Source organism: Prionailurus bengalensis, chromosome C2 (genome assembly GCF_016509475.1).
Source record: "Prionailurus bengalensis isolate Pbe53 chromosome C2, Fcat_Pben_1.1_paternal_pri, whole genome shotgun sequence".
Taxonomy (NCBI): domain Eukaryota; kingdom Metazoa; phylum Chordata; class Mammalia; order Carnivora; family Felidae; genus Prionailurus; species Prionailurus bengalensis.
The window spans coordinates 6,131,274-6,157,523 of NC_057350.1; the positions used below are offsets into that span (position 1 = coordinate 6,131,274).

The 26,250-nt window shown below is 47.7% G+C and overlaps 1 protein-coding gene across 2 annotated transcripts in view; it reads right to left on the reverse strand.

The window, feature by feature from the left end:
• Window positions 1-12,952, reverse strand: part of B3GALT5 (beta-1,3-galactosyltransferase 5) — a 34,110-nt gene extending 21,158 nt beyond the window's left edge. For both annotated transcript variants that reach the window (XM_043593570.1, XM_043593569.1), the window contains exons 1-2: window positions 12,778-12,952; window positions 1,325-1,386 (exon numbers count right to left, since the gene is read on the reverse strand). The gene's annotated coding sequence lies outside the window, so the exon portion shown is untranslated. The remainder of the gene's footprint in view (window positions 1-1,324; window positions 1,387-12,777) is intronic.
• Between the last annotated feature and the right edge of the window lie 13,298 nt (window positions 12,953-26,250).

A 26,250-nucleotide genomic window follows, 5' to 3' on the forward strand; every position in this document is an offset into this window, starting at 1 on the left:
GGTGCCTGTCAGTCAATATTAGACACAGCGCTACCACCTAAGTCCCAAATGGGAAGCATAAGTCTGTCACAGAGCCCAGGTGGCTCAGTCGGTTAAGTGTCCGACTCTTGATTTCGGCTCAGATCACGATCTCACGGTCTGTGAGATCGAGCCCCCACTCGGGCTCTTTGCTGACAGTGTGGAGCCTGCGTGGGATTCTCTCTCTCTCTGCCCCTCCCCAACTCACACACTCACACACATCTCTCTCTCAAAAATAAATAAACATTTTTTTAAAAAAAGAAAGCATAAATCTATCAAAGGATAACAGAAACAGCTCCTTTATGTTGCATGTAGTTCATTTATCTTTCATACAAATTATTTTCTCTCATGGGACAGTCAGCTGGTAAACTAATTCTTAGAACAGAAGCAAAACCAAGATTCACAGGAGAGTTAGAATGAGAAGAAAAAACTACAGTCCTAGAATGATGAATCTTGCACGTTTTGGGAATGGTCACGTGATTAGTTAATAACTAGCAGAGGGGGTATCTGGACACTCTGTCCTTGAGAAAGCCATATTAGGGTATCAAAACAATCCAGTTTGGCTACTTCTGGGTCCTCCAGGAAACTCCTGAGTGTGAGCTAAGAAGCATTGGTGACGGGTTGTATCTATGGCATGTTGACCACCATCTTTCCATCTACACCCCTACCTTAGTAAGGCCACCCCTCAACCACTGATTCTGCCTCATTCAAATTTCTCAGTTTCTTAATCCCTGTCCAATTATATAGACACCTGTTTCCCTCCAACGATGTCAAACACCTGGGCATTGTGCCAGGCTTCATACGAAACGGGGGCACTGAATACCCACTCTGACCTGCTCATGGGTTGAGTAACAGTACCAACTCTTACTGCTTAAATGTGTAATAGGGTATTGAGACATTTGTTTCTCTACTTTGCCCACAATGACATAAAACCGTAAGTTCAAATTGGCCAAAAGTAGACAGGCAACACTCAAATGATAGTATGACTATGGGCGTGGTCCCTGAAAGCGGTGGCCAGGGAAAAACACTGAAAACGCCTGAATTTTACCTGTGGGAAAAATTCACTGGGGAAGTGTACCTAGGGGAAAGGTCACAAAAGTCTTATTTTTATTGGTCTCCCTTCCCGAGCTTGAGAAAAATCAACAGGGGTGGTAAGTAGGAAGCCTCAGGGAAATGGCCCTCTAGACTAAAATGGCATCAAAAACCTACCCCTGCCTTCCACTTTCCACAGTGAGGAAAAGCCCATCTGAAAGGAGAATTATTACCACCCCCCAAAATAACTGCCTCCAACACAGCCAGGACTTACCAGCAAGACAAAGGAGATGTAACAGACAGGTTACGAGGGTCAGCTTGATCTTGTAAGCATTCCTGAAAAAAAGAATAAAGGGAATAGATGAGAAGATATATCAGCTGAGGATTTTCCAGAATGGAACATGGGAGTTCTCAAATCAAAATTGCAGCCTAAGTGCCCAGCACAATGATTAAAAGTAAATCCACACCTCAAATTATCCTAGCGAAACTAACAAACATCGAGGGCAAGGAGAAAGTCTCAAAGGCTACCAGAGAGACAGGAATATTATCCACAAAAGCCCGAAAAAGAGATGGGACAGAAATTTCCCATAACTGATAATGTAAGTCAGACAATAATGCAGTGTTACCTTCAAAACACCAGAGGGAAAAAACTGCCAATCTAGAGTTTTGTACCCAGTTAAAATAACATACAAGAGTAAAGCCACATTTTCAAACACACAAATAGGAACTTTATCACCATGGAGGCTCACTAAAAGAATTATTAATGGATGCACTTCAAAAAGATCGTCAAACTCAGGCCTCTGTCAAGGAATACAGGACACAACGAGCATAGAAATTGACCAAATATGTGGTTAAATTTAATTAATTTATGCCCATAAGAATAACTCATTTTTTATGTTTAATTTTTTTAATGTTTATTTATTTATTTTGAGAGAGAGCACGTGCAAGGCGGAGAGAGGCAAAGAGAGAGGGAGACATAGAATCCAAAGCAGGTTCCAGGCTCTGAGCTATCAGCACCAAGCCCCATGAAGGGCTCGAACCCACAAACCACAAGTTCATGATCTGAGCTGAAGTCAGATGCCTAACTGACTGAGCCACAGGAGCCCCTAATTTTTCATGTTTAAAAAAAACTTAAAACGAGTGGCGCCTGGGTGGCTCAATCAGCTAAGCATCCAACTTCAGTTCAGGTCATGATCTCATGGTTCATAGGTTAGAGGCCCACATAGGGCTCTACCTGAAAGCTCAGAGCCTGGAGCCTACTTCGGATTCTGTGTCTCCCTCTCTCTGCTCCTCCCCCATTCTCTCTCTCAAAAATAAACATTAAAAAAAATTTTTTTTTAATTTTTTTTTTTAACGTTTATTTATTTTTGAGACAGGGAGAGACAGAGCATTAACTGGGGAGGGTCAGAGAGAGGGAGACACAGAATCTGAAACAGGCTCCAGGCTCTGAGCTGTCAGCACAGAGCCCGATGCGGGGCTCGAACTCACAGACCGCGAGATCATGACCTTAACCGACTGAGCCACCCAGGCGCCCCCAAAAAAATTTTTTTAATAATGGAAATACAGTTTGTAGATTGAAAATCAGCAAGGGGAGAAAATGGGAACACAGAAAACTTTACTAATTCAACAGGAAACAAAAAATAAAGAGAACTAAAGAAAAAAACCTAGTAAAGAGAAAACACAGGAGACAATAAAATTAAGTCCAAGTACTTCAGAAACCACACTTATTATAAATAAATTAAACTCACTTATTTAAGAACAATTTATCAGATTGGCCAAAAAAATATCCATCTATATGCAGATTCAAAAGATACACCCAAAATAAAGATACAAAGACAGGTGGGGAAGACACCAGCAAGAATTGGGGTCAAGGAGATCCCTAGAACAGCTCTGTGACACAGAAGAGAATTCAAGCCAGAAGCATCAATACAACACAGCACTTCACCATATAATTTGTAATATAGATCCTGTACACTTTTTACAACTTGGCCTCAAAATAAACAACACAAAAACTGACAGTACCATAGGATAAATTATATTTTTACACATCGTCTCAGAAAACAACACAAGCAAACCAAATAATAATAATGATCTGATGGGGGCACCTGGGTGGCTCAGTCGGTTAAGCATCTGACTTCGGCTCAGGTCACGATCTCACGGTCTGTGAGTTCGAGCCCCGCATCAGGCTCTGTGCTGACAGCTCAGAGCCTGGAGCCTGTTTCAGATTCTGTGTCTCCCTCTCTCTCTGACCCTCCCTCGTTCATGCTGTCTCTCCCTGTCTCAAAAATAAATAAACGTTAAAAAAAATTTTAAAAAAATAATGACCTGATGAAGAAAACTAACAAATTCCATTCTATCCATAGGGAAATAGAGAATAAACAAATCTAACAGATTCTGTTGAATGTTTTACGTATTTGATATTTTGGTTATCTGTGTCTTCCTAGCACACGGGAGGGTTTCACTTCCCAAACTATTTTTTAATGTTTTTTATTGTTTGTTTATTTTGAAAGAGACAGAGCATGAGTGGGAGCGGGACAGAGAGACAGAATCCCAAGCAGGCTCAGTGGTGTCAGCACAGAGCCTGGCATGGGGCTCAATCTCACAAGCAGTGAGATCATGACCTGAACTTAAACCAAGAGTTGGACGTTGAACCCCCTGAGCCACCCAGGTGCGCCCCTCACTTCCTAAACTTTTGAAGTTAGGCACAGCCATCTGGGTTTTCCCGGCCAGGGAAATCAGAGCTGAAGTGGTAAGAGACTTCACTGCACGTGCTCGATTTTCTAGCTCTCTCTTCTCTGCTTTTGCAAGTACATCTTGATAGAAACATGTCATAAGATCCAAATGGCAGAAAATGACAAATCGCTGTATGAAGGGCAGCTGCCTCGAAAAGTAGTTTGGATCAGCAACAGACTTTACCTCTGTGAAAATAAACGTCCAGCATTAAGACCTGAGATTTGGGGGCTGTTTGTTACTATGGCATAACCTGGTCTATTGGGTCTGATACAATATTGTCTGCAAATAAGAATAGCTTAGTTTCTTTTCTGGTCTTTGCATTGGCTAGAACCTCAAGTACAATGTTTAAGAAAAGCAGTGATAATGACATCCCTGTCTTGCTTTTGACTTTAGTGGGGATTCTTTTAAGTTTCACCATGAATATGATGTTTATGTTAGGCGTTTGATAAATACCTTTGGCAAATTAAGAAAGTTCCCTTCTTGGGGCGCCTGGGTGGCTCAGTCGGTTGGGTGTCCGTACGACTTTGGCTTGGGTCATGATCTCTCAGTTGGTGGGTTTGAGCCCCGCATAGGGCTCTGTGCTGACAGCTCAGAGCCTGGAGCCCACTTCGGATTCTGTGTCTCCCTCTCTCTCTGCCCCTCCCCCACTCGCATTCTGCCTCTGTCTCTCTCAAAAATCAACATTAAAAGAAATTTTAACATTCCCTTCTTTATTATGAATTAGTGCAGAGTTTTATTGATTCATTTATTTTTGGTTACATCTTTTGAGGTAATCATGCATTTCTTCCCTCCTTTAATTTATTGATATAGTATATTAATAAAAACCGGATATATTATTTAGGAACATTTCACTTGTGTTTAGAAGAGATACTGGGTTTTTTTAGAAGAGAACCTATTAATTCTTTTTTTTTTACTATCTCTTTCTGAAGTGGAGAACTTTTCTGTTTTCTAAAATAGCTTGCACAATAGAAAGCGTGGTTTTTTGCTGTGCCTTTAAAATTTAGTGTTCACCCCTAAATCTTTGGGGGGTTGTTGTCTTTTTAGGATGGGAGCAGGCAGAATTCTGATTACAAATTCAGTATCTTTAGTTGTTATTTTTTACTCAGGTTCTATTTCTTCTTCAGTGAACTTTGTTATTTGTGATTGTTTACAAAATGATTTTATCTAAACTTTGAAATGTATTGGCATAAAGTTGTCCATAATATTCTGATTTAAAAAGGTTGTTTCTCTGTGCTTGTGGATATTCTTTGTTTTTAATCTGGTTTGTGTTCCTTTTCTCTTTTTGGTTCAATCTTGCTAGGCTTTATGTTGTTGGTTTTTCTTTTCTTTCTTTTTTTTTTTTAATGTTTACTCATTTTTGAGACAGAGAGAGACAGAGCACGAACAGGGGAGGGTCAGAGAGAGAGGGAGACACAGAATCTGAAGCAGGCTCCAGTCTCTGAGCCATCAGCACAGAGACCGATGCGGGGCTCGAACCCACAAACCGTGAGATCATGACCTGAGCCTAAGTCAGACACTCAACTGACTGAGCCACCCAGGCGCCCCTGTTGTTGGTTTTTCTAACAAACATTTTTTGAGTCTGTAGCTACCGCTGTTTGTTTTATTCTCTATTTCATTCACTGCTACTCATATTCTCATTTTCCCCCTTCTCTTGCCTTTGGAATGTTAACTGCCTTTTTCCAGCCTCTTGAATTAAATGCTTAATATATTTTAAATCCTAACTCATCTGTATGTTTGAAATACTTCATACTCTGGGGAAAAAATTTACCAAGCTACATTCTGAATTCGGAGGCAGTTTGAACCCCAAGGGTACCCTGAAAACAACTTGTGATACAATTACAGGACACATAAATAGAGACTAAACCCACCAATCATAATTAGCCATACCTCCTCCTTCAGACCCTCAGGCAACAGAAAGGCAGAGAAAACGTGATATCCAGAACACAGATTAAATAAAGGTCCAAGGCAAACACGGTTCTCCCATTAGGAGAGGTGCAATCCAAGATCATTCACTCAAATTATATCTGAAGGTCTAGCTGAATCTGCCCTTCTCAAATACACTTGACATCAAGAGAGATAGCAGCTACACATAAAACTATAGAGAAGGGACAGCAAAGGGAAGGGAATGTGCAAAAGACAAATGAAGAAACCAGTCTGGACGAAAATACGTCCCGGAAGTGGGTTACGAGTTTCCCCGTAGGTCCCCATGATACTCCGTGAACACAAGGCAAGTATCCCCGGATGGATGGATACTTCTCCAACCCTGGCTCCACGTCTAGCCTTGAGGTTGATTTGCAATATTTCATGAGAAAGTGGGATGATTACTACTGTAAACAATGATTTTAAAAGCTGTCGGTGTAACACCACGCACTTTAAGCTTTAAAAAGATTGACCACACTCCAAGCTAAAAAAAAAAAAAAAAAAAAAAGCATTTACAACAAATGATTTGCGGCTACAAGACGTTAAGAACAGGAAACCAGCAAAGCAAGATGACAATGAGAAAGCATGGGATTACAAGGAGACACTGCAGAGCTCAGGAAACATATGGAGACAAACCACGACTACAGACCAAAAAATATGAGACAGATAGCAAGAAACAGAACAGACAGTTGTAAGCTTACACAGTAAGGTCCAAGAACGGCTTCAGATAGTCAAGAGGGTCAGAGGTTCCATAAAAGGGTCAGGCACCAAAAGTGAGACAACAAATTAAATACTGTGCTCCTGACATTAGTAATTCTATTACAGCAATTCTGCTGTTGTACAAAATTGCTTGGGCACTTTCTTTTTTTTTTTTTTTTTTTTAGCAATTACCTTTAAAACCAGGGTGCGTTTATTGTTTTAATTCAACAAAAGAAAACTAGTTTTGTTGCCCTATCTTCATGCCTCATTCTGGACCTGAAACAATCTTTTAAAAAAAAAATTTTTTTTTAACATTTATTTATTTTTGAGAGACAGAGTGAGCGAGTACGAGTAGGGGAGGGGAGAGAGAGGGAGACAGAATCGGAAGCAGGCTACAGGCTCTGAGCTATCAGCAAAGAGCCCAACACGGGGCTCGAACCCATGAACCATGAGATCATGATCTGAGCTGAAGTCAGACGCCCCTTCAAATATTTTTTAATGGGGGTGCCTGGGTGGCTCAGTCAGTTAAGCATCTGACTTTGGCTCAGGTCATGATCTCATGGTTCATGGGTTCAAACCCCATATTGGTCTCTGTGCTGACAGCTCAGAACCTGGAGCCTGCTTCAGATCTGTGTCTCCCTCTCTCTCTGCCCCTCCCCCACTCGTGCTGTGTTCTCTTTCTCTCTCTCTCAAAACTAAATACACATTAAAAAAAATTTTTTTAATATTTATTAATGTTTATTTATTGGGGGGAGGGGGCAGAAAAAGAGAGGGAGACACAGAATCCGAAGCAGGCTCCAGGCTCTGAGGTGTCAGCACGGAGCCTGACGCAAGGCTCGAACTCACAGACTGCGAGATCATGACCTGAGCCAAAGTCAAATGCTTAACCGACTGAGCCACTCAGGCACCCCCAGGAATTCTTAATAAGAAACTTATACTTACATCATAATTGCTTATTGTTTTTTTTTAATTTTTAAATGTTTATTTTTGAAGCAGAGAGATAGAGCATGAGTGGGGAAGCAGGGGGCAGAGAGAGCGGGAGACACAGAATCGGAAGCAGGCCCCAGGCTCTGAGCCATCAGCACAGAGCCCGATGCAGGGCTTGAACTCATGGACTGTAAGATCATGCTGCAAGCTGAAGTCCAACGCCTAACCGACTGAGCCACCCAGGGACCCCTGGACCCAAAGCAATCTTGAAAAAAAATTTTTTTTTTATGTTTTGCTTTATTTTTGAGGGGGCGAGGGGCAGAGAGAGAAAGAGAGAGACACAGAATGCGAAGCAGGCTCCAGGCTCTGAGCTGTCAGCACAGAGCCCAAAGTGGGGCTTGAACTCACAAACACCGAGATCATGACCGGAGTTGAAGTCAGAGGCTCAACAGACTGAGCCACCCAGGCGCCCCTGGACCCGAAAAAATCTTACGCGGCATGGTAAAACCACAGTAAAGTGCTTGGCAGAAAATGACCAAATAATAATAATAATGGCTCTAACTTATGTAGCTCTTGTTCATATCCTGGCACTGTTCTAAAGCTTTATTCATATGGAACCATTTAATCCTCCTAACCGCCCCCCAACTATGAAATGAGCCCTCTTCTCTTGCATTTCAATGGAGGAAACTGAGGCACAAAGAAACTAAGTAACATACCCAAGGTCACACAAGTGCCTGGCAGAGCTGGGCTGTGAAATCAGGCATCTGGATCCAGAGCCCAAGCCTTTCCTCTCTCCGTGCGTGCTTGCCAAATGAGTAAATGGATGATTAGCTACTTTACGTACCCAACTTGGTCCCAAATGACTTCAGGTTAAAAAAAAAAAAAAAAAAAAAAAAATCCTGGTTGATCTGTTTTCAAACGAGTCTCATTACTCAACAGCCAAATCTCCTAATTCTGGGTTTCAAGTGAAGGCCACATGGAAGATAAGTCATCTTAGCCACCCCCTCTTCAGGCACAGGCTCGGATACCTCTGCTCCCTTGCAGGCAAAAGAAAACGTCTCATTGAAATCCACGGGAGAGCAGCCACAAAGCCTGAAGGAACCCCTGTCCTCGGGCTAGGGGCAAAGGAGAAGAGCCTGGAATTGGGCCACTGGGAGGAGCCCTTACCCACTCGAGGGGCCTCCCTGGGGACAAAGAAGGGAAGCAGAGGCATGCCATCATGGGGGACAGAGGGAGGAAGGTCGGGAGAGTACCACAGGAGGTCCCAAGCCTGGGGTCTCCCAAGGGGACCAATGAAAGAGAGGAGCCCCTCTCCTCTCTGGAGGAGCCCCTGGCTGAATGTTGACAGTTATGCTCAGGTGGATAGAGATGTGGTAGTTCAAGGTCAGTCAAGCTCATACTCTCCAGCATCCCAGTCATCTGGGGAAAGAGGCTGACAAGGACCAAGCAGCGTTTTACGGTCACTGGAACCGGGATTCAGGATCAGGATCTAGTCCTGGCAGAAGACTAAGTCGAAATTTGATCTGAAGCCCAGTCAAATGGACAAGCATCCTGGGGAGACAAAGAGTTCCCCTGGGACACCAGCGCCTGGCTCAGGGCCCAAGGCCAACTCCAGGCTCAGGAAGGCAGCGATGAGGCCCCCGAAACCCTTCCAGGATTGATCCAAACTGGCCGGGGTCTCACTGCCAGTCCAGCAGGACTGAGGAAGAAGGGCTGCCCACTGGTGTCCCCTGATGAACGATGAGACTGGCACCTGTTCGAGGAGGAGTGGTCAGGTATATAGATGCTCATAAAATCAGACATCAACAGTGGTCCTTGTTTATTCAAAGTACCTACTTAGGAATCCTACAAAAGAGGGGCACCTGGGTGGCTCAGTCGGTGAGGCATCCAACTTCGGTTCAGGTCATGATCTCATGGTACACGAGTTCAAGCCCCGCAGCAGGCTCTATGCTGACAGCTCAGAGCCTGGAGCCTGCTTTGGATTCTGTGTCTCCCTCTCTCTCTGCCCTTCCCCTGCTCAAGCTCTCTCTCTCTCTCTCAAAAATAAACATTAAAATAATTAAAAATAAGGGGTGCCTGGGTGGTTCAGTGGGTTAATCGTCCGACTTCGACTCAGGTCGTGATCTCAAGGTTTGTGAGTTCAAGCCCCGCATCGGGCTCTGTGCTGACAGCTCAGAGCCTAGAGCCTGCGTGGGATTCTGTGTCTCCCTCTCTCTCTGTTCCTCCCCCACTCGCACTCTGTATCTCTCTCTCTCTCTCTCAAAAATAAAGATTAAGAAAAAAATTTTTTAATTAAAAATAAATTTAAAAAGAAAGAAATCCCACAAAAGAAACGGCGCTCATGTTCTGGAACCTTTGCAAAGACAACACTGTCCTTGTCAATGTTTCGAGATAACTTAGCGAGGTAGCTTTCTGCTCTGAGTTGCAAATGCAGGAGCTAAATGTCAATGGACCACACAAGTTTAGTTATTTTTTAGTTGGGAAGCATAAAAAATGAACTGACTTGGAAAGGAAAAATTGAAAGGAGACCGAAAACAGGTCTCAATAGATAAGCAGCCATTCCTTAAAGAAAAGATAGATGTCCGTATTTTTTTCTACTACGCTGTACGTTACATCCCCAGGACTATTTATCTTGTAACTCTAAATTTGTACCTTTTCATGCCCTTCACCCTTTTCCCCCACCCACCCACATACCACCTCTGGCAACCACCAACATGTTCTCTGCATCTACGAGTTCAGTTTGGGGTTTGTTGTTTTTTTAGATTCTGCATCTACGTGAGAGCATTTGTCTTTCTCTGATTTATTCCACTAAAAGGAAGATATTAAAAGCCGTCTTTGAAACAATTTGTGTATTACATGCACCTGTTTAAGAAGAAACGCGATTAAAGAGGTGCGCCTACAAGACTATATAACTAAAATGTTTCATTACATGTGAGGATGAGTAGAATCAGTATGTATTTACCCACAAATGTGACCCTAGGAATTTCCATCTATAAAATACCCTAAGGCCCTCCCACCCCCAGGATTCATGGGAATATGATGTCTCCCCCCATGTCTTCATTAAATTTGCTTCCTGCATCTCAGGAAGCAAGGGCAGAAACAGCAAATGAAGGAGGCGTGGACGGGGGCGGTGACGTTAACATTTACAACAGGCAAATACCTAACAGGGACTTTTAGAAGCTTCTCATGGTAACATAAAGGAAGGGTGACATGTAAGTTCACGACATCTGATTACTGCAGAGCAAACTCAAGAGTTTTCTATTGGAAGCTGTATTTATCCCCAACAAGTCAGAGATCTAAACAGAAATTAAAAAAAAAAAAAAAGTGAAGCCGGAATAGGGTAAAAAAAAAAGTCAGGTGCAGGGTAAACTGCACACATTTAACACACACACACGTGCACATGCACAAACGTGACTGGTGGAGACATTATGAGAAACACTGATTATAAAATCGTAAGGCAGCTCACCGCACTTAGGAACGACCTAAAGAGATGTCCTTCTCATCCTGTGGGCAAAGCCAAACCCCCTCCTGTGGCTCCTTCATGAAGCCTCTGAAACCTCCTGCCGGTCAGTCCTCCACAAACCCCACTGCAAGGAGCCACCCCTCCCCCCACCTCTTCCAGCGCGCCAGGGGGTCGCGTTTGTTTGTTTCTCAGGTTGGGTTACTCATTTCAACCGTAGGATGTTTCCATCCCAAGTTAATTTTCCCCATCCTATGTTTGCACTGTGCCCACCTCTCAACACCACTTCCTCAAGTGTGTGGTGTGAGCAGAGATAATACTTTGTACATGGATATAGTGTTATCAGTAGCAGAGGTAATAATAATGGCCCAATTAAAAACTGGGCAAGGGACCTGAACAGACATTTTTCCAACGACATCCAAATGGCCAACAGGTACATGGAAAGATGCTCAACATCACTCGTCATCAGGCAATGCAAATTGAAACCACAATAACCTGCTGTGTGTTAGGATGCCTATTATCAAAAAGACAAGAGATAACAGATGCTGGCCAGAACGTGGAGAGAAGGAAACCCTGGAGTACTGTAGGCAGGAACGCAAACTGGCACGGCTACTCTAGAAAATACAGACGTTCCTCAAGAAAGTAAAAATGGAGCATATGATCCAGCAATCTCACTTCTTAGCACATAATCCAAAGGAAACCAAAACATTATCTCAGAGAGGTATCCGCACTCCCATGCACACTTCAGCAGTATTCACAATATCCAAGGTACAGAAACAACCGGTGTCTGTGGACAGATAAAAGAGACACAGAAAATGTGATGTATGCATACAACTGAACGGTGTTCAATCTTCAAAAAGAAGAAAATCCTGCCGACTGGACAACACGAATGCACTTGGATGGCACGGTGCTAAGTAGGAAGAAGAGAAAGAAAGAAAAAAAAGCCAGATAAAGACAAACACTGCAGGCGGAATTTAAAAAAATAAAATAAAATGGGACGCCTGGGTGGCTGAGTAGGTTAAGCTTCCCACTTCAGCTCAGGTCACGATCTCACAGTTGGTGGCTTCAAGCCCCACGTGGGGCTCTGCGCTGACAGCTCGGAGCCTGGAGCCTGCTTCGGATTCTGGGTCTCCCTCTCTCTCTCTCTGCCCCCTCCCCCTCGTGCTCTATCTCTCAAAAATGAATACACATTTAAAAAAATAAAAATAAAAAAGCGGAACTCACAAGAAGAGAAAGAAAAGTGGTTGCCAGGGGCGGACGCTGGGAAAACAGGTAACCGGTTGGAGGATGTATGTAATATCATGAGCATAACTGCTAACACTGTGTCGTGTAGTTTAAATGTGATGAGTAGAACTTAAATGTTCTCACCAAAAAAAAAAAAAAAAAAAAAGGCAAGGTGAATTTTTTAAAAAAATACACTGTTAGACCAAGTTTTTATTTATTTTTTTAAAAATTCACCTCGCTTCACTGTTAGACCAAGTTTTATGAAATCTGATGTGTAACCATTTTCTTTTCCTTAATTTAAAAAGAAAAAAGAAAACAGGACAAGCCTGCAGAACCCGCGCTCCTCCTAAGCGCTGGGCAGTCAAAAGCGCCCGGGCGCGCCCGCGTCAACCCCGCGTCCTCCGCTCCCAGCCCCCGCTGCCCCCGCAGGTCCCGCGTCCCCGGAGCCCCCTGCACCCCGGAGCCCCGCTCTCCCACTTCCAGGTCCCCGGCTCCGGCACCTCCCGGAACCCCCTCCCGCGTCCCTCGCGACCCCCTCACGCCCGCACCTCCGCGTCCCCCTGCGCCCGCGCCCCCCCCCACCCCTGCACCTCCCACGTTCCCTGCGCCCCCTGCGCCGGCGCCCCCCCCCCGCACCTCCCGCGCCCACGCTCCCCGCACCCCAGCACCTCCCGCGTCCCCTGCGCCCGCGCCCCTGCACCCGCGCTCCCCTCACCCCCGCGCCTCCCGCGTCCCCTGCGCCCGCGCCCCCTCCCCCGCCTCACCGGGCGCCCCGCACTCCCCCGAGGCCCGGCTGCAGCCGCGGCGAGCTCAGAGCCGCATTGCGGCCGGCACAGCCAGGGGCGCGCGGCCAGTCTTCGCAGGCACCGGGTCCAGGCCGAGGGCGGCTTTCCCCTCCGCGCGGCATTTAGGAGGTGGGAGGAGCGGCGCGGCGAGGCGCCCGGGAAATCTGATAGGTGAGGCGGCGGGCGGGCGGGCGGGGACGCGGGGGCGGGGAGGGGCGGGGGGTGGGGGCGCCCCGGATCTCCGCCCCCCCTTCCCCTCGCGCCCGGCGCGGGGCGGGGCGGGGGGGGCGGCGGCGGGACCACCCGGCGGAGCGCCGGCGGAGGGGGCGGGGGCCGCGTGCGGCGTTCCGCCTCCGTAGCCCCGAGGGGAAGAGCATCCTTCGCGGGGCGGCAGACTTTCGGGAGGGTGGAATTTGCTCACATCCCCTTAGGCCGATTCTTTGCGTTTTCCCTCCTGGCCTCCCGGGGGACCGTCCCAAAGTGAACTCGGAGAACACTCTGTACCGGGCAGGCAGTGCGGCCCTGTGCTTCTCAAACCCGAGTTGCCTCCAGAAAGGATACCCTCCCCTCCCCCCCCCCCTTATAGGCTATTTTTGTCGCCAACGGTTTGATTAGCAGCAAGAAGAGAGGTCTGCTAACGGAATGGGGAGTTTGGGGGGCTGTGTAAGCCTTAGGATGAAGTAGGTACTATTCCCATTCCGCATTTCACGGAGGAGGCAACTGAGGCCCAGAGCAGGTAAGGACTAGAGGAAGGTGAGCAGAGGAATAGTGACATATAGATGTGGTGTCATGGGGACCCCCGCCTAACCTAACATGATTTTTTTTTTTAAGAGTTGGAGACACATCACCGATCATCTAATTCCATGGCTGTCGCCTCTGGCTGCAGAGTAACATGCCCTGAAATCCCAGGGCCCAGGCCCTACCCAGACCAAATCAATCCAGCATCTTTCCCTTAATCTCGTATCTGCAGTGCCTCCCGAGGATGCCAGGCCTGATTCCCCCACCCCAAGACTAGCATGCTTCTTCTTGCACAAAGATGAAATAAACTGATGTGGAGGAGAGGGGTGGCCAAGACCCCAAAATAATTCAGTGAGCTGGAGTGCCAAAGCCTTTCTGAAAGGTTGGGCATCCGTCCAGAGTTTGCAAGCAGAGGCCCCCCCAGGAGGGAGCCGGGAGCCTCAGCGGGGTGGAGGGAGGGCAGCCTGCGAAGAGGCTGATGAGTAAGAACATAGTAGCAATGTAGCACAAAGACCAGCCTGGATGATTAAACTCCCCCGTGCTTCTGCGCGGTTCCCGGCTTTTAGACAGCAGTTTCCTGGGGTAACCAAATGGCCTGGCGCACTCAAAGCTGAGCGCTATCAGCCGGCGGAACCAGGCAGGATGCAGTCCAGGGAGCCATCAGGTGGGACCGACCCAGAGGGTGAGGGAGATGAAGCCGGTCCTCACACACTCCCCTACCCTTTCCCTGAGTCCCCTCCCACATCCTTAGCTCGCCAGGCTCAGCCGACTGGCTTCTGGCATCCTGGGGGACTGGGTCCCAGGGCAGCTGGCCTGGGGAGGAACGGACACTGTTCCAGCTGAGAACACAATGATGGAAAGAGCCCGGGGTGAGGAGAACGTCTTCCGGGCAGAGGAAGGGCCCTCAAACAGGCATTCGCCTGCCCAGTGGTTCAGTATTACCATGTGGAAATGGGCGAATAGAACAGGGCAGACCAGGAGCGCCTGGGTGGCTTGGTCGGTTAAGCGTCCGACTTCGGCTCGGGTCACGATCTCACGGGTCTGTGAGTTCGAGCCCCGCGTTGGGCTCTGTGCCGACAGCTGGGAGCCCGGAGCCTGTTTCAGATTCTGTGTCTCCCTCTCTCTCTGCCCCTCCCCTGTTCATGCTCTGTCTCTCTCTGTCTCAAAAATAAATAAACGTTAAAAATTTTTGAAAAAAAAAAAGAACAGGGCAGACCAGGTAGGGAGGTGCACACCAACGGCACAGCCTTGGACACGTCAGGAAAATGAAAGCACCGTCTCAGGGGCGGGAGCCCGTAGTTAAGACTCTGACCTTAACTGCAAGACCTTAGCAAAGACCTTGCTTTGTCCCTTTCACCATGGGGTGGGTCTCAGCTGTGAGCCATGCAAGCTTCCTCGCTGGATGCTCTTCCCTACCCCCACCCCACACCCGCTTCAGAGCAGGGACCCCGGGACCCCGTGACTGCCGGCCCAACGTCCAGCCTTACAGGCTGCTGAGACCCACAACAGGAATATGCACCATCAGTGTAGACAGCAGGGGTCAGAGGTTGGTGTGGAGACTGCTCTGCATGTTGTAGGGTATTTAGCAGGATCCCTGGCCTCTGTCCACTAGATGGCAGCAGCATACACACTCTCACACACAGTTGTCTTCAGACCTTGCCCCTTGTCCTCGAGGGAGAAATCCTGCCCCGAGCTGGGAACAGTTGCTCTAATAGGAAGCAAGGGGACCAAGTGCTCCACAGATCACTATAGAATACAGTTATTTTTTTTAATGTTTATTTATTTTTGAGAGAGAGAGTGAGCAGGTGAGGGGCAGAGAGACAGGAAGACACAGAATCCGAAGCAGGCTCCAGGCTCCGAGCCGTCAGCACGGAGCCTGACAACATGGGTCTCAGACCCACAAACTGTGAGATCATGAACTAAGCCGAAGTCGGACGCCTAACCGACTGAGCCACCCAGGCGCCCCCAGCACACATATTTCTTAGTGATGCCCACACAAAAGGGCCAATTTGCAGATTGGAACCACTGTGCTACATAATGGGGCCCCTGGCCAAAGTCCCATTCCTCCGGTCACACCAGCCTTCTCGTGCTCCTTGAACAGACTGAGCTCATCCCCAGTGCAGATCTGTTCACCTCCTCTTCCCTCTGTCTGGAATGTTCCTCGCCCAGATATTCACGGGACTGTCCCTGGCTTCATTCATCTCTCTGCTCCAATGCCAGGTCCCAGGCAGGCCCTCCCTGAGCACCCAGGCACCCACACCGTCCTGCTCTGTCCTTCCATGTCCTGTTAACCCCGCTCCGTCCTGCCTCGCTGCCTGACATCATAGACCATTTGTTTCATTCTGTGTGCTCTGTCTCCCCTTGCAGAATAGGACTTTAAGGCAGACCACCGCATCCCCAGCAGAGGGCCCGGCACCCAGTGGATGCTTGAGCAATACTTGTTGAATGAATAAGTGGGAAGATGGACAGAAGCGTGTGCAGTGGCTGGAAAGAGCGGAGAAAGCAGAGAGGTCAAATGCCCATGGGTTGGGTCTTGGGAGTTGTGAGAGGCAGAGAGCGATCCTTCCCCTCCTTACGTAGGCCAGTGACGACTGGTGCGGGGAGGACAGTTTGCCTACATCGAACCCATCTCAGAGAGCTTAAGGCCACTGCCAGCAGGAAAATCCTGCGTTTCTGATTAAACAGCCTGGCTGGAAGTGACATTCTGGCTGAGACCCCCAAGGACCCTCATGCAAATTAACAGACCGATCGGAGGTTCCTGGATGCCTGGAAAACGGTGTCCCAAGGAGGCCACTGTACTAATTCGAACTGTGGTGCCGGGAAGGTTTTTCAAGTCCCCAGCAGCATAATGAAACGTTAAACAAAGTCATCACGGAGCAAAGGGAAGGGCTGTCGGAACTGAGCTCCAGAGCTCAGAGGAAAAGACGGCTGGTGTACGTGCTGGCTGTGGGAGGGACCCTTCAGGGGACACCCTACCCACGTGGCCCGCAGAAGCCTGCCAGCCTGGGCTGACCACGCTGAGGCTGCCTGTTCCCCCACTGGGGGTGGGGGGGAAGCTGCAGCTATAATTGTCAAGTAGTTGTAATCCCCACCCCCCGACAGACGACGGACGGGGGGTGCCCAGTCTGGCCCACATAGCTGTAGCCAGTCATACCTTCAGGTTGGGTCGTGTGTGGTCCCAGCCAATGAAGGGATTCACGCCCAGAGTGGGGCTAGAACGGGCAGTCTACACTGGTCTAAAGAATGTCAGATTAGGGAGAAAGGCTGAGTTCAGATGACCCTGGTCACCTCTGAAGAAATAGAGCCCTCCAGCCACCAGGCCACAACCAAAGTGCAGTAAATAAAGTTGCTTCTTTTGTTATAAGTATTTCACCTTCTTTCGGGATTATTCTAGAGTAATGCAATTTTATGGTACATGAAAAACTCAAGGATTCTTAGAGAATGGCCACTGATTTCCAGCTGTCGGCGGGGGGGGGGGGGGGGGGGGGCTTTTGATACTAAATTCTTGACGCTGTGAGCCATTATTCACCCAGATGGATGCTCCCCCTGACATCTCCAGTGAGTGCTGAAGCATGTAAACCTAAGCAGATTCTGAAGTCTAAAAACAGATATTGATCTTGAGGGGCAGCTGGGTGGCTTAGTCAGGGAGCGTCCGACTCCGGCTCAGGTTGTGATCTCAGGGTTCATGGGTTCAAGCCCCACGTCGGGCTCCGTGCTGACAGCTCAGATTCTGTGCCTGTCTCTCTGTCTCTGCCCCTCACCCACTCACTCTGTCTCTCTCTCTCTCTCTAAGATAAATACACATTAAAAAATAAATTAAAAAAAAAACTTTTTAATTAAAAAATAAAAACAGATATTCGCCTTGAATGTGAAGGACAGAAGTTCCAAGCCAGGGAGGCGATGGAGAAGTAGGGGCACCTGGTTGTGCAACGTTCTCCCTGTAAGATGGCGCCACCATCGGTGGCCAAGACAATGGAGTTGTGGTCAGGGTTAAGTAAGATAGTGCGGTCACAGGCTGGGCCCGCCCCTGTGGCACCTCGTGCTTTCATCATTTAGAGTGCTTCATTCTGCAGTATTTTCTTTGTCCAGTTTGTTTTAATTGCATGTTTCGTGGCCAGAGCGTGAAGGCACCCCCTTCTCTCAGCCTTGCCTTTAGAGGCATTTGCCATCCGGAAACCCATCCGTCGAGGGACACATCACCCTTGTCAGAGAAGCTGTCTACATGGTGCTAACTGATTTGTTGACAGATTGAAAATCAAACTTCACATTTAAAGTGTTTTCCACAATTGAGGAGGTTTTCATGTACCCTGAGCTCAGCAAACAGCTCCTGAAGAAAACACATCGAAGGGAGGGTTGAGTCCCTGGGGGCCATTTGCTAAACATGACATTCATTCAAACATAAATTTTGGAGCATTGGCTTAAGACATTGATCATCCCTTGAGGAGGGCACACACAAAAAAAGTCATCATCTTTCTTCTTCATGGACACCCAGTGGCAGGAAAGAGATCAATTTTTCAATCAGTGACCAGAACGTTAACAGAAGTTTAACAAAATATGGTGGGAACACAGAGGAAGGACCAGTTGCTTCTAACCAAGGGTTTGACATAGTTTGCTATATTCCATATCTTCTTAGCACTAAAAAATCCTTTTTTCTGGTTTTATTTATTTTGAGAGAGAGAGAGAGCAGGGGAGGGGCAGAGAGAGAGGGAGAGAGAGAATCCCAAGCAGGCTGTCACTATCAGCACAGAGCCCAATGCGGGGCTCGAACATACGAACCGTGAGATCATGACCTGAGCTGAAGTCAGATGCTTAACTGACTGAGCCACCCAGGTGCCCCTAGAAACTCCTTTTTCAAATGGAATGTGTGTCGGCCTCCAGTGTCGGGAAGCGAGCTGGGTCAGAGCTGCTCTTTTGGGGACTGAGGGACAGCCTCCAGTCCCGTCAATGCTCTCCTTCCTTCCATTCCCCCTGAGGTACCATCTTATGCCCAGGGCCATGCCCCACGATGCCCCCACGTGTCTACACAAGAGGATGGGGGGATTCCTTCCAGTTCTAAGCACCCACGATGGTTAACGGGACCACGGTAGCAAACACAGAGGTAGCCAAGGAGAGTCAAATACTGGCAGCTTCCGAGGATTCACTCCGGGCCTTCTGTCTCTCCTCAGGCTCCTACCCTTTCGATAAGTCCTTCCCTCTTGCCCACCTGCAGCTGTGCCAGAGTGGGGTGAGAAAACAGAGCATCTTCCATGGTGTGGAATCACACTAGAACCAAAAGTGACTTTCCCCAGACGCCCCAGCTTCAAGGCACTTTTTATGCAAGCAGCCCTGTTCACACTTCTAATAACCCCCCCAGGCAGACCCAGTAGGGGACTGGCCTCACAGGCTCCAAAGCCACTTACCAGCCCTGTCACCTCCCTGCCCCATGTCCACAGTGGAGAAGTGTGAAGAAGGTGCTTTGAACTGCCTGGCATGTGGAGTGGCATGGCGAGCCCTCCATACATGCCAGCTCTGACTGAGGGTTGGGTAAATGACCCAGGAGCACATCTCTAAAAAGTGGGGGGTAGGGGCGCCTGGGTGGCGCAGTCGGTTAAGCGTCTGACTTCAGCCAGGTCACGATCTCGCGGTCCGGGAGTTCGAGCCCCGCGTCGGGCTCTGGGCTGATGGCTCAGAGCCTGGAGCCTGTTTCCGATTCTGTGTCTCCCTCTCTCTCTGCCCCTCCCCCGTTCATGCTCTGTCTCTCTCTGTCCCAAAAGTAAATAAACGTTGAAAAAAAAAAATTTAAAAAGTGGGGGGCAGAGGACCAAGACCCAGGCCGCAGAGTACCCCCCCCCGCCCCCGCCCATACACACACCATTATTCCAGGATCCTTTGCATGGTTGTTTGAGTGCCCACAGAAGCACGTTTGAGCTGCAAAATAAAGTAAGGAGTGCTACAATGCTTGGTAGATGCATAAATAACGCTGGGATGTGAAGGCTCTGTTTTCCAGAACTTTTCCTTCTTCGTTTTACTGGGTAATGCCTGGGAGAAAGAGTTGATCATAGTCAACTTAGGCAAACTCACTTGACCATCTTTCGTAAAAGCAGACTTACTATTAGTTATTATTAAAGCTCTATGCCAGTCATTACTCTAAATGTGTTACATGCATTAACTCATTTATTTCTAGAACAACTTTATGAGGTAGGTGCTATTATATCCCCATTTTGCAGATGGGAGTACTGAACCACAGACAGACCAAATGATGGGTCCATGTAAAGCAATCTCTTACCAGCTAGAAATAATCTAAAGTTATAATGTTATGTCCACGCATTTCATTCGCCCACCCAGTTCCCCCCCCCCTGCTTTTTATCATAAATGTTATGGATTTAAAGTTGGGGAAAGAATTAAGGATGCAGTGCCTCCCACTTTAGTCTGAATGAATGGGGAGCTGACAGAGGTTAGCACAGATTGGTTTCAGAGAAGGAAACCCATAAATCCATAATTAGCCCTGGGCTGGGAGCTGGATGAGATACCTTTTAAAATTTTAAAAAGAGATAAGGAACCAATCACCCTACTTTTGTCTGAGGCAAAACATCCAGGAATAGGGTGGAGAGCAATAAAAAATAAATGAACAAACTAGAGACAAGATTTTTTCAAAAGGAGCAGGGGGTAGAGAAATTGATACAAAAGAGGGCAAGATACTCTTTCAAGGTCCAGAAAGAGCCCTGCTGTCCATCACCCGTGGTTCTACAACTTGGTTTTTCCTCTTTTATGGACTGCAGAGCGTGACTTTTAAGGTTCTCATCGTTTGTGCCGGGACAAGATTTGTAAAAGTCTGTCCCCTGGACATTAAAAACCTGTATTTAAAACACAGAAAATGAGGTCCAGGGTCTCGTGTACTAACAACTAATTTGGGGAGATCCTGTCTACACAATTCTTTGCCCCAATTTTATTGAGATGTAATTGTCACATACCATTGTGTAGGTGTAAGGTGTACAACATAAATAATCTGATATAGCTGTATGTTATGAAATGCTTACCAACAATTAGTTAGTATTCCTCACCCCACATAATTAGTGTCTTTTGCTTGTGATGAGAACTTTTAACATTTAGTCTCATAGTGACTTTCAAATACGCAGAACAGTATTGGTGATCACGGTATTCACGTGAATGTTACTATACAGTTTTTTAAGCCAGGACTTCCCAGAGCCCTCATTATGGATTGTGAATTTTTTTTTAATTTTTAATGTTTATTTATATTTCAGAGAGAGAGAGAGCAGGGGAGGGGCAGAGAGAGGGAGACATAGAACCCGAAGCAGGCTCTGGGCTCTGAGCACAGAGCCCGACTCGGAGTTTGAACCCACGAGCCGTGAGATCGTGACCTGGGCCCAAGTCAGAGGCTTAACTGACTGAGCCACCCAGGCGCCCTTGGATTGTGAATTTCAAGAGGGACACAAGAAATTCAGCTTTTTCCAAACTTACCAAATATAACCCATTTTTTCAAAGAGCCTGCTATAGGGCTAACGTTCCAACTTTGGTCCCCGCTTTGGGTAAGAGCATTCTAAAGCAAAATAAACCCATGGAAAATAATTAATGATGTGCTACGTCTGTTATTTCTGCTATTATCTGATACCCATCTGGCACAGCATGACATCAAAGTTCATGAACACAGAGGGGAGGAAGGTTGTCCATGGGGAGGGAACTTGAGCCTCTGACATTTGTGGGGCTGGACCACATTGTTCTCCAAGCCCCAGGGACAGAAAATAACCACCACGCTTGGAAACAAAACTGAGTGCTTTAAACGCCACGTGTTCATGTGATTGTTTTCTTAAGGTCCTGGATCCTTCTCTCCCTGGGACGAGGAGCACGCACTTTTCGGAGCACTGCCTGCCTTTTCACGCCCCGATGCAGCCAAGGAAGGAGTTCTCATGTGTCTTGTCCAAGAAAAGTGAGTGGCAAAGCAGGAAGCTCTAAATCTCCCCATTTGGATGAGACCCAGTCCCTCATCAATGGCTGGCTCCCGTTTACAGAATGCCCAAGCATGAATGTGCCAACCCAAGCCAAAATTCCTGCCGTGAACAGAGATGCCAAGAGACTGTGAAGCAGGCGGGGGGCTGGGGGTGGGAAGCAGAGAAAGCACACGGATGCGTTCGAGATCTTTCCATGTGCGAGGCAAGGGACCTATCGGAGCAGACCATCATCACTAAGCTCATAAGCTTCCCCATCAGGAACGCAGACCTCCCAAGACCATTTCTCTGGATCTACAGTGTTACCCTCCAGCCTGACGCCCAGGTCAGAAGTCTGAGCTCCCTCGTCTCTCCCTCACACACCCCAGTCCATTCTCCCTGAGCACATCTTTTCCATCCAGCCCCTCCTGCCACCCCGGCCCGGGTGCCACCACCTCTGGCTGGTGTTTTACAGGCGCTCCATGACCGGCCTGAGCTCCACTGTTAGAACAATCTGACCTAACTCAAGCCCTTGCTTGGAAACCATGGGTGCTTCTGGAGAGGTGTATCCTCACCTGGCCGCACAGCACCTCCCACCAGCCATGCCGACAGTCTGCCATTTGTGACATAGCACTCTGGCATTATTTATGACTTTCCTGCTCATCCTTCCCTTCCCTGGGTCCCTAGAAAACTCCTATTTAGCCTTCAAAACCCACATCGAATGCCACCTTCTCTCCCCAGCTCAAAGTCAGTGACTTCATCCTCCAGCCATGTCCGTCCCTGCCTCTGCAGTAGCACTCACCACATGGCACACCTGAGGCTGCCCTCCATTGGTTCACATACCTGTCACATCACTTGGGGACAGAGACCCCAGGCATTGGTGTTAATGTTCCTGAACCTTGAATGGGTTCCCACATAAGTGTTAAATCATGCACAAGGGGACACCGAGGAAAGCCCTGCCTGCCTTCTAGGGCCCCCTAGAAGCCCACCCTCTGCATCACAGAGATAGAGATGGCTGTATTCTTGGATACAGCCAGTTGTCAGTCATTCAGGCTAAAATATGAAAGAGCTGGGGCGCCTGGGTGGATCAGTCGATTAACCGTCCGACTTCGGCTCAGGTCATGATCTCGAGGTCCGTGAGTTCGAGCCCCATGTCGGGCTCTAGGCTGACAGCTCAGAGCCTGGAGCCTGCTTCCGGTTCTGTGTCTCCCTCTCTCTCTCTCTCTCTGCCCCTCCCCCACTCACACTCTGTCTCTCTCTCAAAAATAAACATTAAAAAAAATTTTAGATATGAAAGAGCTGTGTTGAAAACGAGTGCGTTATCTGCAGAAGCAGGTGGCATGTAAGGCCGTGTGCTGGGACACAAGATGCCGGTAGGTGTGCTGTCATAGGAGGCCATGCTTCTCTCCATAGGCGGCCACTGCCAAGGACAGTCCCAGCCACAGTGACATCCCTGGAGCACCAGGGGCAGCTGGGCTGGGAACCCGGAGAGGGGAGAGGACACTAGTGATGGTGGCCCAAATCTTGTGTCTCCCTCTGTCATTTTGACGCTGGTCGTGCCCCGTATTTGGGGGAAGGTGTTTTTGTTCATCCTGTCACTTACTTCCAGCCCTGGTCACAGTGAAAGGACTTTGGGAAATTATCTGATCCCATCAACTATTAATTCTTATGTGCTCTAAAGGAGTCGCATCCTGCAGTTAATATTTCTGCAATGCACCCTTGTGGGAGCTGCGTGCAAACAAACGAGGATCCCTTATGTAATCCAGGCTCCATTTGCAGAACTATAAACAGGATGCTTCATGGATCCGTCTTGATGGAGTTATCGTCGACCATAAAAGGATTCCCTCGTGGGAGGAAGCGCAGCGTCATCTGCCAGTGAATACAATTCTGGAATGAATTAAACTGCTGGCATCGAATCAATACATTTAGAAACTGAAGAAAGAGCTCTACGAAGAAAGAGGGTAAAAAGCCAAAGGCGTAGGTGGCTGCCATGGGCAGAGGTTCAAGTACTTCACCCGGCTCTCGAAAAGCAGACACAGGTATTTTCCCCATCGAAGGGTTTAATCTCCATAAAAGAGATCATAAAAAAGACACATCACTAATTTTATAGCATTAGAAATTTGTTGCTTAATAATTTACGCAGCCCAATTCTTCCGTTTAGATTCTACAGAACAGGCAAGGGCAAGACCATCATTTCCAGTCTTTACATTTGACCTGCCCCAAGAGCTCTTGAAAACACTGGAACAACAATGTTTTAAAGTTGTTGGGGTTTTGTTTTTTTTTTTTTTTTAGTGTTTGTTGCTTTTTGAGAGAGAAAGAGAGAGAGTGAGAGCAGGGGAGAAGGAGAGAGAGGGGGAGCCACAGAATCCGAAGCAGGTTCCAGGCTCTGAGCTGTCAGCACAGAGCCCGACGTGGGGTTCGAACTCACAAACCGCGAGACCGTGAGCTGAGCTGAAGTCGGATGCCTAACCCACTGAGCCCCCCTAGGCGCCCCTGGAACCGACAGTGTTTTCACTGGGCATCCTCTGTGATTGCCCCGAGGGCTCACATCAGGTTACATACCCCTGTTGAATCCAAATTGAGTGTTAAAATCCCTGCCACAACTTCCTCCTGGCTTTGCCTTCTCAGCCAGTCATTCCCCCAAACCTGCTGTGCATTATGATAAAAATCATAAAACAGTGGTGGTTGCAAACTATATTTCTTTATCGATTCCTCTGTTCAACACAGATCCATGGGGAGTCATTGTATGTCAGGCACAGTGCTAGATGCTAATGTAGAAACAAATGGGGCATCCTGGTGGGCCTTCAGGAAGAAGTGTGACAAGGGAGAGAAGCGTATGGATAACGATTCCCAAGAGCATGATGGGTATCAGGAAAGGAGTAGCCCGAGGAACCGCCCCCCCCCCCATCCCAGTTCCCAAGCCAGGTTGTCTCACCCTCTGCCAGCAAAGCAAAACTTCACACAGAAGCAGCCATTTGGGCAATCAGTCAGGTGACCTCAGCTCCCCTCCCCCATAGGGAGGTTCCAGAATCTTCCATCCCATTTTATTTGTGGGCCACATGCCCAGGCTTCCATCCACCCTCTGAACCCTCTGGACAGCAGTCCCACCCTGCCTGGTCTCTGGCATTGGGACCCTGACTCTTCTGTTCAGCTCCTGGCTCAGGTACCCCCGTGTCTTGAGTTACCAGCCACCCTCGGCCTCAGCCTAGAGCCCAGCTGAGCCAGCCTGGTACCCACTGCCTTCCAGCCTCCAGGGTTTCAGACGAGGACCGTAGTCACCTGTATGCAAACTTTCCTTTCTCTGTGGCTGTTTCCAGGTGTTTTCTTTCTCTTTGGTTTTCAGCAATTTTGTTTTTCCGTGTCTGGATATGCTTTTCTTTACTTTTTTTTTTTTTCATTGTTTATTTATTTATTTTGAGAGAGAGAGAGAGAGAGAGAGAGAGACAGAGCGCAAGTGGGGGAGGGGCAGAAAGAGAAGAAACAGAACCCAAAGCAGGCTCCGGGCTCTGAGCTGTCAGCACAGAGCCCGACTCGGGGCTCGAACTCATGGACCGTGAGGTCATGACCTGAACCAGAGTCGGATGCGTAACTGACTGCGCCACCCAGGTGCCCCTGCTTTTCTTTACTTTTTATCCTGTTTGGGGTTTGCTGAGTGTCTTAACTGTATGAAGTTATGTCTTACAGAATTTGAGAAGTTTGGGGTCACACGTTGAATCTCTCTACAAGCTCCCTCACTTTTTCCTGTGTCATCATCTGTCAGCTCCACTCTGCTATTGGGTCTGTCTAGCATTGTGAGTTTTGTTTTGTTTTGTTTTTTAATTTGAGAGTTGCATTTTTCGCTTCTAAACTTTCCATGTTACTTTTTCTGCTCCACATTTTTCTGCTGAGAAGTTCTAACTTTCCGTTCATTTCAAGATTGTTACGGTTACAATAGCTGCCTTAATGTGTGTGTCCGATCAGTCCAACATCTCGGGGATCTTGGGGCTGTGTTTTCCCTTGAGAATGGGTCACATTTTTTTGTTTCTTTGTAAGTTGAATAAATATGTATTATATCCTAGACAGTTCAAATACTGTGTTGTGAGATTCCGGGTCATGTTACAATCTTCCGGAGACTGTTGATGTTTTTCTGTATTATTATCTTAGCTGTCAACCAACCGGTTAGTTCAGACCACGAGTTTTGCTTCACCCTCTCTGGCAATGGCTTCAACGTCCGTTCAGTTTTCAGAGTCAGAATTGTCTCTGCATCCTCTAGCTCCTGGAAGCCCCCTGTCCTGAATCTCCATCCAGAAAAGCAAATTTCTAGAAGAGTGTCAGCAGCTCCCACTGCTACCATGGTGTTCAATGCAGCTGGATTCTAACTCAGGGCAAAGCAATGAGGGAAAAGGGAGGGAGAAAGTAGCTCTTTGGAGCACACAAGCCCATCTCTCCAGGCACCCTGGCCAGACACATGCGGCTTCTCTTCAAGGTTTTGCTGCCCACGCTGAGCACACACTTCCCCAACCAGGACAACCCACAGGTCAGAGCTGAAAGAGTAAGAAATGAAAGAAAAAAAGCAAAAACAGAAACAGAAAACTCACCCCAGGTGAGTTTCACACAAGGGAAAATTCACCCTCTCCTTGATCCGTCGGCCATTTTTGCTTTTCAGAGTCATCGGGTAATTTCTATGCATGTTTTGTCCAGAGTTTTTAGCTGTAAACTGTGATAGAGAAAAGCTACGGTGGTAGATTACAGTGGAATCTGTACAATCTGCGGAAGAGAAAAGCTTGCTCCATATTAGGCAGCTCCAGAAGCG